The 10,418-nt window shown below is 37.9% G+C and overlaps 1 non-coding gene across 1 annotated transcript; it reads left to right on the top strand.

Annotated features, from left to right (window-relative positions):
- Positions 1-1,986: 1,986 nt before the first annotated feature.
- Positions 1,987-2,090, top strand: LOC118708523. Its single transcript, XR_004984601.1, has one exon. It is a non-coding gene; the product is annotated as a U6 spliceosomal RNA (small nuclear RNA).
- Positions 2,091-10,418: the final 8,328 nt, after the last annotated feature.

The following is a 10,418-nucleotide window of genomic DNA, read 5'->3' as shown; positions in this document are numbered from 1 at the left end:
AAAAATATATTTTTATTGATTTCAGAGAGAAAAGAGAGGGGGAGAGAGATAGAAACATCAATGATGAAAGAGAATCATTGATCAACTGCCTCCTGCACAACTTGGACTGGGGATTGAGCCTGCAATCCAGACATGTGCCCTGCCTGGGAAATGAACGGGTGACTTCCTGTTTTGTAGGTCGATGCTCAACCACTGAGCACTCCAGCTGGGCTCTTTCTTAAAAACACTTTATTGAGGGGTTATTAACACACAAAATCTATACATAATTAATATAGAAGTTTGATGAATTTGAAGATAAATATATACCTGTGAAACCAACACCACAATCTATGTCATAAACATATCTATCACCTCCAAAGTTTCCTCCAACCCTCTTTATTATTATTATTAGTATGTCATAAAAACAAACATAACATCTAACCTCTTAACAAATTTTGAAGTATACAGTTGAATATTATTAACCATGGTTACTGGGGTGTACAGAAGTCCCCTGGGACTAATTTGTCTGTATAACTGAAATGAGGTGTCCTTTGACTAATACCTCCTTATTTCCTCCTCCTCCCGGACCCTGGCAACCACTGTTCTACTCTGCTTGAAGAAGTTTGACTATTTTAGATTTCTTATAAAAGAAAGCCTTGTACATTTCTTGTAAATAAAAGCTTTGATGTTTTCACAGGTGTATACTTTTATCTAAAGTCATCAAGTTGTTTACATTAAATAGGTACAGCTTTTAGTATGTCAATCATGCCTCAATAAAGTGGTTAGAAATTAAAAATGAAGAACATTAAAAATCAGCTTCTGATCAACAAAGGAAATAATCAGCTGCAGTAAAAGACCACCTACAGAACGGAAGAAGATATTTACAAGCTATATGTCTGATAAAGGGTTAATATCCAAAATACATAGGGACCTCCTACAACTCAATAGCAAGGAAAGAAACAATCCAATTAGTAAATGAGCAAAGGAACTGAGTCAACTTTCCTCTAAGAAAACATACACATGACCAATAGGTATATGAAAAGGTGTTCAACATCCTTAATCATCAAGGAAATGGAAATCATTAGCCAACTCACACCTATAAGAATGTCTATTAAAGATAAAATAAATGTACAAATCCACTGAGTCTTGGTGAGGATATGAAGAAAAGGGAACCCTAGTTCATTTTTTTTTTTTTATGGGGATGTAACTTGGGGCAGCCACTCAAACATTTAAAAATAGAACTATCATATGATCTAATCTGAATTCATATCAGGATCTTGAAGAGATATTGGCTTTATATATATTATATATTCAAGTATTATTCACAATAGCCAAGACATGGAAAGCAATCTAAATGTATACTGGCAAGTGAATTGGCAAGAAAAATGTGACATATGCATGCAATTAAATATTATTCATCCTAAAAATAAGAAAATCCTGCTATTTGTGACATGAATGAATGTGGAATCTGAATATACTCCTACTGTACTTACTGCATATGCACCTTATTATACTTTTTGTGCCTGTATATCTTATTAGCCTAAATATTATATTTCTATGTAGTTATTAAAGTGCTTTTTTATGATATAAAGCAAGCACTGATTGCTATATTTATTGATTTCCCCCCCTCTAAAATCTTTAATGATTTAAGAAAAATGAAGTTCTGGAAGCTACATAATGACGAGTGTTCTCTTTTCACTGAGCTGAACGTAATTACAGCCCCATTCTGTGTCAGCTACTGTCATTGAAGATAATTATATATGGACCACGTTTACTTCAAGGCTTTTAAAAAATAAAATAAAGTTGTTTCCTGAAATGATCAATAACTTGCTTTTCAGGAACATATTCACCTTTACTAAATCTTACCAAAGATTTTCTTATACAACAACCTGTTAATATGAACTTGTGCTAGCTACATTCTCACATGTGAAAACCATTCATATCAGATATGTATAGATAATGTAGCTACAATAAGATCCTGGTAATATTTATTAAAACTTAATAGCAGTGCTCACATTGGCAATGCATATATGAAAATTGGAATGGTGCAGAGATTAGCATGATCTCTGGACAAGGCTGACACACAAATTTTTTAAGTATTCCATATTAAAGAGCTACAACCACACCAAACTAATAGTAAAAACAAGGAGTACAAAATGACCTTTAAAAAACATGTTGATGTTACGCCAAACAAATTGGAAATATGTGTTTAGCCAATATACATTCTGGTAAAAAATATGTCCTTTAAGCTTTGCTGGATTTACCTTCAGCCTTATTCCAATGTCAGTAGCCAGCATGGAAACAGCAAATCCTGGCAAAGTTGATCCAAATCCGTGTCTTTCTCCTCTCTATTGCTACACAGGACCACAGTGACACAAAGTGATGTAGGAAAGATATTAAGTGACGTAGAACTAAATGGAGATGGTCACTGAAAATGCATCATGCCCCAAAACAATACCATTCCATAATATATTAAAATCAGAGGACTTCCATGAATATAGTCATCCTAAATCATTTACCTCCAGGAGATTTATATTTGCTATTGCCCTTAAGCTATATTTTACATTGTATGGCTCCTATACTTACTGCAGAATTTCAACTTTTCCCTATTTCTTTAAAAAAAAATGTTTTTATTGAATTCAGAGAGTAAAGGGAGGGATAGAGAGAGATAGAAACATCAATGATGAGAGAGAATCATTGAAATACTGCCTCCTGCATGCCCCCTGATTGGGGATCCAGCCCACAACTCAAGCATGTATGTACCCTGACTAGGAATGGAACCATGACCTTCCAGTTCATAGGTTGAGCCTCAACCACTGAGTCATGCTGCTTGGGCTGCCCTATTTCTCTCTGAGCCTGTGTGTAACTATCAGAAGCAGACTCATGTCTCATTGGTGGTAAGTGTTTCTCTGAGTGTAATGGGAAAGAGATTCAGGGTCCATGAGACCAGAACATCATTCCATAGGTGTGCTTTCCATCTCAACTCAACCCTGAGGGAGAGAAGCAATCAATGTCAAGGAGAAGGACTATTTACATGGTTTATCTATAAATACAAGAGCAATTTTTCTCTTGTGACATCTTACAGATTATTAGTAGCTGAATAATAGTACGAAGTGCTTATTTTTATGTCATTACCTATTTCTTATGTTCCACTACTTAACTGATCCAGATGGCTTTTGTTTCATATTTTATTTTAACAGAGTCCTTGGTTAAGGCCCTATTTGTCTTTGCTTGTTTGCTTTTTTATTATGATACAATGTAAACTCATGAACCAAGACACGTGTCAAAAATTCAATACTGTAATATGCTGTAAATGGGCTCCTCCCCATTCTACCCTCCTACCTTTTTTCATTTTAGAATAATCACTATTCCAAAAATAATATGCTAAAGTAGGTATACTATGCTATTCTACACTACACTACACTACACTACACTACACTATACTATTCTATACTAATCATGCTGTACAATACTATCCTATCTAATAAAAGAGTAATATGCAAATCAACCTAATGGCTGAACAACCAGTCGCTATGACATGCATTGACCACCAGGGGGCAGAATTCAACACAGGAGCTGCCCCTGGTGGTCAGTGCTCTGTCACAGGGGTGCGCCACTCAGCCAGAAGCCAGGCTCATGGCTGGTGAGCACAGCAGCAATGGCAGGAGTCTCTCCTGCCTCCACTGTAGGTGAGTGGTAAGGAGTGAGGGGTCCAGGACTGTGAGAGGGATGGCCACCTGTCTCCTTAGGCCTGGGGTCCCGAACTGGGAGAGGGTGCAGGCTGGGCTGAGGGACCCCCACCCCCTCAGTGCATGAATTTGTGCTCCAGTCCTCCAGTACTATTATACTATACTATACTATACTATACTATACTATACTATAACTATGCACTGTACTATATATATTGATATGTGTATCTACTGATATATTGATATGTGTATCAATTGATATATTGTATTACATATATTGATATTTGTATATACATACTAGTTTTATCACCCGTATGCAATCCTATGTGTTGTGCTTATGTTGATTGATTTGGAATGATATAAAAGAGCATTACGAGTATAACATAATGCATTACATTTGAAGTTATAATTCCTGTGGATAATTATCATCTCTTAATCCTTTAAATATAACTTTTCATATCTTCTGGCTCCTGTTGCTGTGGTTGATAATTCTGTGGTCCTTTTTAACCGTCATTCAATTGCAGATCAGCTTGCCTTGTCTCTAATTCAAGATTACCGTCTTTGGTGTTTTTTCAGTTTTACTCCACCGTACCTTGGAATAGATTTTTCTTTTAGTCTTGATTGCAATGCATTGACTGTGGATCTATATTTTTACATGGAGAAAATTTACTCCTATTATGATTTTAAATACTAGCACTGTCTCTTCAGCATTCTTTCTAGTCTTTTCTACAGGAACTGAACTGGATATAAGTTAGAGGTTTTTATCCTATTTTTGTATCTCTTAATCTTTCTTGTTTTTCACCTCATTGCTTACAAAGTAATTTTATGTTTATTTTTAAGTTCACAAATTCTCTTTCAAATGCATCAAATCTGTCATTGAACCCATCCATTGAGTTTGCTTTTATTTCAATGGTTATATCTTTCATTTCTAGAAATTTTATTTACTTGCCAAATCTTCACCCTGCAGGAATACTGTGCACACTTTCCTCTAGATATGGTTTATTTCTAATTCTGGCCAATGGCCAATCCCGCCCACGGCCACGTTAGCACCCTGCTGACTCAGAGGCAACGTCTCCAGGGAATTCCCTCACCTTACTCCTCCTCCACGGGTCATATGACTGGAAATCTAGCATCAGGCCAATTACTTAATGGACCCAGATTGTTTCCGTGCCTGATCCTGTTTTTGCTACCGGATCCTCAGAGAAGAAAAACAAGCTGTCTGCATGTATGAACTTTTGTATTCTAATGAGTGGATGGATGACTCTGTGAATAGCCAATCCATGGTTTTCTTTCTGAATCTCTTACTAGAGAGTATAATGACTTGTTTTACTTCCGACATTTGGAACAGTAGGTGAATATCTCTATTCCCTTTCCTCCTCCATCCAACCGATGAATAATTTGAGATCTGTGGACATGAAACATTAGGCTCAAGGACACACAATCCAGGAAGACACTTTGACATGGATGACCAGTGGCTATTCCCAAGGTCATGAAGCCAAGCCTCCCTTGGCGAGTTGTGGCTGGAAGCCGAGGACAGGCAGGGGTCCTGCTGCCCCTTTGGGACATGGTGGCGGGAAGAGTGCTGTTGGCTCGCAGTAAGCTAATAGGAAACCAGAGCCAGCAGAGCGATGGCTTCAGAATGCTCGCAAATGAAAGGGGTTGTGCCAAATTGTACAGAAACAAAATGCTTTCTTTCACATCAGAGCTACAGATAACCACCTGGGACTGAGAGACCAGCCAGCGTCTAACACAGCGGGTGGAGCCACCAGAGGCAGCAGCTTTTGCAAATACAATACCGGGTGCTCCCTGAACGGGGCTCAGAGCTCAGGACTCTGGACTGGGCACAGGTGCTTCCTCAGAAGCGGCTCTGCGAAGGCCCCGCTTTGGTGGATGCTGAGCACAAAGGAACGAAGCTGAACGGGGGTTTCAGAGGCTCCTTACCGGTAACCCTTCACGCCCTAAGTTAACAATTTGAATTAGGCCTGACACAGCTTTGTCAAGGGGCCAAATGGGCTTTAAATCAAATATTTCTCAGCTGTTTGATGAAAATCAATACTATTTACAGCTGTAGTAAAACAGTGTGGGTCTTAAATCGTGGCCCTTTTATTTATTAGGTCTTCTCGGGAAACCCTTTAAGACAGGCAGGGTTCCTAGAGGACTGAGACCATGTAGGTGACTGTGGATTTTGAATGGAATAGAGGTTTCCTTTTCCATTTCATTTGCTTTTTTAACGAGTGAAGCCAAGTCAAGCTTAATGTATTTTATTGATTTCCTGTCCCCCAGTTTTGAAGATCTGAGCCTGGCCGGTACAATGGCAGGAAGGCAGCTCAAAGACTTCCGGTGGTTTTTTCTTCAGGAGTGTATTGTTTCAACCCAGACCTCTATGTTTTTGTTTCATACATCTTCAACATTATGAAGAGAATGTAAATGACATCCCAGAATAACTTATCGATGGCCTCCTGGGGAAAATTACATTAGAGGAAACTTCCAGAAGACTTACTGCTTATGTGATCTATATTGACTGTTTGGCTGGCACAAAGCACAAGGAGTCACTTTACAGAGATAGATGACATTAAAGCTAAATCTTAAGCAAACTCCTCATTTTCACTCGTGCCATTTATTTTTGTATGTGTGCCTTCTACATGATTACAGAAAGAACAGTTTGAAGTGTAGGACATTTTTCCTGAAATATCATTATTCTTTATGGAAAAAATGACATTTGCAGAATTATGAGAACTTGAGAGTTTTTTTTTTATATATAGGGAGTATCTTGTGACTTTTTGATGTGTATTTCCATAATGTAGAATCAAAAATTTCATTGGATTCATTTTATATAAACATCATGAGAAATAATTATCTTTATTTGGAGTCCGATATTAGTTATATTTAAGCTTATATTTTTGAATAGTGTGTAGTGTCAGATTGCATTTTGTAAGCCAAACTATTCCATATAAACTTTAAAATTCACTCTTTCAGGAAAGATGCTTATATTGCACTCTTTGTATTTCTGTAGCTTTTAGAGATAAATGATCTTTTGACCAATGTTAGCCTTTACATTTAATACATTCTAACTGCAACAAATGTTAGCTGAGGTCACCCTGCCCCTTGAGAAATATGTACACATGTATGCGATATATACATGTAAAACATAGGATTTATATTATATATGCAAATATATATATGTATACATACTAATTTAGTGACCCATTACTTTTTACAGTGGTATACCCAGGGAGGAAAAGTAGGTGTAGTCTGCCCCTAATATAGGCATTGTCTTTAGGTAAGTAAGCCAACTCAAAATTGATATTTTTTAAAAAATTAAAAATGTTAGGCTTTTCCCCCTTTAATATGCTTTTGTTAATTTCACAGAGAGAGGAAGGGAGAGGATGAGAGACAGAAACATCATTGGTGGTCTCAGCACACACCCTACTGAGGATCCAGCCTAAAATTTGGGCTTGTGCCTGACTGGTGAATCAAACCAGCAGTCTCTTGGTGTACAGGATAATACTCACCCAACTGAGCCACAACGGCCAGAGCAAAATTGACATTTTTTTTAAAATCACCATACACCAACAATTCTAAATGATGTCAATGATAAAATTATCCTTCCTGAAAATAGCTTCATTGACTAAGTAATAAAGATTGCTACAATTGCTGTTTAATTTTTGTTAATTAAATATACACGCATATATGTATGTGTGTATAGTTGTGTACATGCATGTATTTCAAATTAGCACAATTTATTACTTATCTCTTAAGTATCTGCTGCCTCATTTCCTTGATTTCTTCTGCTTTCCAACCAGATATAGAACACCAACCCAACTTTTATAATGTTTTTTCCACCACCACCACCACCAAATTCACAAAAACTTTCCTGTGTGGCCTTTTCTACTAAAGAGTTGGTCACTGATGGCTGAACTGCTAAACCCTTTCCCTCCTTCATAATGTCTTGTTCTCTACCTGCACCTCCTTGTTCATAAGCCTCCAAGAAAGTCTCACATTCCTCAAAAATTCAGATCATTCTCATACACAAAGATGCTTAGGTCTATGCTCTTGATTCCACCTCGCCAGGAAAGTGATTCCTTAATGTGCTCTGCCTGCCAACAGAGACAGGGTCCAGCTCAGCTTTCAGCATTTTGCAGCACATGAGATACGAAAATGGTTTTGGCATTTGCAGGATAGACATGTATTTCCAACTCAAATGAGCTGTACTATTTTCCTGAGATAGTGCGAGTGACTACTGCCAATTTGGATTATAAATACTATTTCTACTCTACTCTATAGCAATTTAAAATAGATTTCATATCCATAGAGTAGGTTTCAGGGTACTCTGGCTTTGATCATTGTTAAAAACAAAAGTTAACTGAGTACATTTGGAGATCAATTTGGTTTTATTAAGTGAGTCATGAATGAAGCAGCAGAGAGATACTCCTAAGGCAGTGGTCGGCAAACTCGTTAGCCAACAGAGCCAAATATCAACAGTACAATGATTGAAATTTATTTTGAAAGCCAAATTTCTTAAACTTAAATGTCTTCTAATGCCACTTCTTCAAAATAGACTCTCCCAGGCCAAGGTATTTTGTGGAAGAGCCACACCCAGGGGGCCAAAGAGCCGCATGTGGCTCTTGAGCCGCAGTTTGCTGACCATGGTTTATACAAGAATGAAGCCATTATGAAAAGGAGGACAAGACAATAAAGTCACCAGCAGGGAAAGATGAAATTTCATTGGGGGAAAGTAAGAGTTCAGGTGACAATGGATTTTTATTGGCTACGGAGTTCCCATTGGCTGGGCAAACAAACAAAAACAAATAAAACCAACCTCTCTTCCTCCTTTTGGAGTCATAAAGCAGAGCATGGATTGCAAGCTACACCTCTTCCTGTTGGAGCCAGTGGCTGAGTTAACTGTAGGTGCAATTGCTGACACCTGCCTATTGGAGCTCCCACTACAGGGCTTTCCGACTCCCCTGTTAGCTGGGATTTCCTTTATTAATTTTCACAGAACAAAGTTGGCCTTGAGCAAAATTATTCATCTAATTTTCAGTTTCATTACCTGTAAAGGGAAGCATCTGTCAGGATCCCTTTTACAATAGGTATAAGTTCTGATGTTGAGGAGCCTTGCATGATATTTTTTATGGCTACCATGGTCAGGTGCACAGATCATGTCCTAAGAATTCTGTAGCCTACCAAGACAGGCAGTTCGACAGTGATAGCAACAACAAAGGTGATGGTAGTTAAACATTCCATTGCTTCGGACTAAATGATGCATACTCATCTTTACCATGGATCCTGGCCTGTCCAAGTTTTCTTAGTAAATGAAGCTACCATCCTCTGACTTGTTCACACCCCCAAACATTTGATTCTTCTATGTCCCTCACCCCTACATGCAATCCTCCAGTGTGTCCTGTTCTCCCAGCGGCTGTCACCTCTACCAGGATGACAGCAGTGACTTTGGAATAGGTTTGCATCTTCCATTTCCCCCATACAATCGATTTTTGTACACAGAGACAGAGTGAACTTTTAAAAATGCCAATTAGATTATGCTTCTGACCTATTTTAACCTTCTGATGGCTGCAAAGTTCCACTAAAATCTATTTTTCTTACCTACAGTGACCTGCATCACCCAACCCTCACCTGCTTGCCTTATCATCTTTGTGATTTCGATGTGTCTCCATGAGAGCCAGCAAATGTGTCTTGTTCTAGTTTTCATGAATTCCATGTTCGTTCTCACCTCAGAGGCTTGGCGAACCACCACCACCAAAAAACAAAAACACATAGAGTTAAAATGACTGACAAAACAGTGGGAGAGTTGTTGTTTTAAATGTCATAACCTAGGAGTGTTTCCATGACTTTACAAATTATCACAGTGCTTTAATGTTGCTTTGTAGACTTTCTGCAACAGAAAACTCTGTCTTTATGATCTCCAAACTCTTCCACTTCAGCATTTCAAAGACCACAATGGCATATATTTGTTGCATCTTTTGCAATGTACAAAAGGTAGAAACAGAGCTGTCAGGTGATCAGTTTGCTTGTTTCTCAAGTTTATGTTGTAATTTGAGTCCCTTTCTGGACAGCAGTAGCCAAATACTCTTTCACACAAATCTCACAAATGTTTGTTGCCGTTGACCTACTCACAGCTGGTTAGGTCATTTAATTTACAGGGATTGTATTAGTTTCATACTACTCATACTACTAGTGATGAAATAATATTTAAATCATCAATTTGTTATTATGAGTTTCCTCTTCCTACCCCCTGTCCTCCCTCACTACAAAACAACAATAATAGGAAAGGAAATGAGATACTAGGCAAAATAAAGAGAATGTAGGAAATCATTTTAGACAATGCAATATAAATAACTGTACCTTCCCCTCCATAGTTGATGTTGTTTTGGTTGGATTTGGGCAAGACGTGGCCAACAAACACATATTAAGTGTTTGCTACAGTCACTGCATGAAGGAGCAATGAACTGAGCAATATTTGGGGCTCCTTTTTCAATGGTGTTACAATTAGAGGTTTGGATAGCTGCATGTCTTTCTAACTGATTTTTCTGGGACTAAGAAAAGCTCACTTACACAATATAAAAGCCACTGACAGCACCTCAAAATTAGGGTTAATGCGAAAAGTTCATTATATTTGAGTTAAAATTATCCTATATAATAAAAGGCTAATATGTAAATTGACCACACGGCAGAACAATGGGTCTCTATGACACACAGACTATCAGAGGTCAGATGCTAAACACAGGAGCTGCC

Source organism: Pipistrellus kuhlii, unplaced genomic scaffold (assembly GCF_014108245.1).
Source record: "Pipistrellus kuhlii isolate mPipKuh1 unplaced genomic scaffold, mPipKuh1.p scaffold_m20_p_6, whole genome shotgun sequence".
Classification (NCBI taxonomy): domain Eukaryota; kingdom Metazoa; phylum Chordata; class Mammalia; order Chiroptera; family Vespertilionidae; genus Pipistrellus; species Pipistrellus kuhlii.
The sequence above is the reverse complement of the archived record's forward strand: the minus strand, read 5'-3'. Positions and strand labels throughout refer to the sequence as shown.